General features: G+C 29.3%; 1 long non-coding RNA gene across 1 annotated transcript; it reads left to right on the top strand.

The window, feature by feature from the left end:
* Positions 1-204: 204 nt before the first annotated feature.
* LOC139858186 (uncharacterized) lies at positions 205-1672 on the top strand. The gene is made up of 3 exons (XR_011762839.1): positions 205-545; positions 1009-1101; positions 1574-1672. It is a non-coding gene; the product is annotated as an uncharacterized lncRNA (long non-coding RNA).
* Positions 1673-2474: the final 802 nt, after the last annotated feature.

The raw sequence follows: 2474 nt of genomic DNA, 5'->3' as shown, positions 1-2474 counted from the left end.
TGAAATTGTTTTTAAAAATTCTTATCCATGTGTACATGTTGTAAGTTAGTGTTAATAATAGGTTGTTATTTGAGTTAAAAATTAATCACAGTTGAATATAATGTTTTGATTGCTTGTGATTATGATTTATACTCGCAAGCAATGGAAGGCAGATTTTAAGGTTTACATTGTTTGTGAATTTGTTATTGTGGAGTGCAAATCATCATTATATAACTATAATTGTAGATTGCCCATTTTAGTTTAACATGCAGTAAGTGGGTGATGATGAACTCGGGACTCGAAGACTACAAAAACTTAGAGATCGTGAAAGAGATGAGATGAATTTCTAAACTTTTACTCACAAAAGACTCAGATACATTATTCTTTTATATCTAAATTTCTTATTCCTTTTATTGATTGTGTTGTGTTTCAATAACTTTTGTTAGTTACTGTTGTGTTGTGCTTATATTATTGTTTTTTTTATAATAGATAGCAAAGTAGAGCTGATCCGGATATGAACAAGCATGTTAACAATGTTACTTAAATACGATGATCGAGTTCTTGAGGTTAGTAAAAAGTGTGAACTTTTCCACGTGCTCATTCATTTGACATATCTAAAGAGAGTTAATTCTTCCAACACTGGCAATTACGAGAAAATATGGGTTACATAGTGTTGATTAATATGTGAAGGTGATTAATATATACTAACATCTTAGTGTGCTTTGAAATTATCTTGCATGAACTGAGATTTGAGAAATGCTAATTGTTCATCTGTTAAACTGGATATAAGTGGATTGAAATCCGAACTTCTCATTTATGTGTATATATTTTCAAAATTAGAAGGATAAACATATAACCACAATTTCTTGGTACTTCTAGAGAATGGTACGACTCAATTGATCTTAATATTTACAGCGTTTTTTCACCAGTAGATCATACAAGCTGGTAGATCAATCTTTATTATCATTATATATGTGTAAAGTCCAGCTGCTTCATGATTTATCTCAATTGTTTCTTATGTAACTCCAGATTCAGATAATGATTGTTCATTTGGAGTGGAATCTGATGTAGGTCATTGTTTCAAGGCTTCATCGTAACTTTCGTTTCTATAGCGACAAAAAGGTACTAACTATATACATAAGTTTTTGAAATGTATTTTGATATACTTACTGAAATTTCACTCTTTGTATCTTTGTCTTATATAAACCAACACTCATTAGCTTTTGGTTCGTAAACTTATTTACCTAGGTTTACTAATGAAGATTAATGGTTATTAATTTTCCTATGTTTACACAGCACACAGTAGATATAGATTTACTACGATGAACTTTCCCTAAGCTCACTTTTTAAAACACTACTAATGAGCAATGGGAAACGGACTTATGAGGATTCATATGTTTATTAGTTTTCCTTCAAATATTCTAATTAATGAATGAATTTATAATTTTTACTAATTCTGTCTTGGAATTTTAGTAACTTTGCTTATGCAGATATCATGTAGGCTATTTGAACTGACATTAACACTTAAATAAGGTTTTATACCTACAAAAATTGATTTCAGCTGCTTTGTTTTTTTTTTTTTTTACCCGAGCAGCAGTTTAATGGTGTTTATACCTCATGGGAGTGGAGATGGGATGGATCTGTGGACTATGGTTTCTTTCCAACTTTGTAAATATGATAACATGGGAAAGTGGTAAGCTTTATATCTTAATGTAAAACGGTTTACATATAGAATCAACTATTTCGATAGGAATAAAATTCAATCTTTCTTCATTGTTCCTACAATATAGGACCCTTCTATATTTTTTTAATGTTTACAAGCTCCAAAACTCATTTTAGTGAAAGCATCATGATTATTATTGTAATATTTTGGTTGTATGACAAAAGGTACTTGATGATGTAGCGAGGTGTATACGAAATATACTATATATTTTTATTGCGAAATACTATTAAAAACTACACAAGTTTTAAATATTTATTTACAGATGGGATATACCTAAACCTTGCTACAACACTATAGGCAGTGTACCTAATCGTAGAGTAGTATAGTTTTTAGTAAGTCCGGTTCGTTCCACAGGGAGACGGTTACATTATATTTTTATATAATTATATTTGTACAAATATATATAATTATATATAATAATATTTATTATTATAAAAGGGGGTTTACCGTTTAATGACTGGTTTGTCGATTTTATATCTTAAGTCACAATTAAAACCTAATGCAAAATATAAATGACGATAATTAAAGGTACAATGAAATATAAAATAAAATAATTATGCTTATTTAAACTTCCGTAATCATGATGTTTCACGTTTTGATTTTAATTTATTACCCTGGGTTATTTGTCCTTTGTCCTGGATGTAATTGAAACCTATCTGGTTTTTGTCCATAATAGTTCATCGGTCATAATTATAAAATGCTCGGCAAATTTAACCTTATACCCGAAGTCAAATATTCCAACTAATTGGGGATTCGAACTGTAATAAGGTCT

This window comes from Rutidosis leptorrhynchoides, chromosome 1 (assembly GCF_046630445.1).
Source record: "Rutidosis leptorrhynchoides isolate AG116_Rl617_1_P2 chromosome 1, CSIRO_AGI_Rlap_v1, whole genome shotgun sequence".
Lineage (NCBI taxonomy): Eukaryota > Viridiplantae > Streptophyta > Magnoliopsida > Asterales > Asteraceae > Rutidosis > Rutidosis leptorrhynchoides.
Note: the sequence above shows the minus strand (reverse complement) of the source record. Positions and strands in the feature narration are given on the sequence as shown.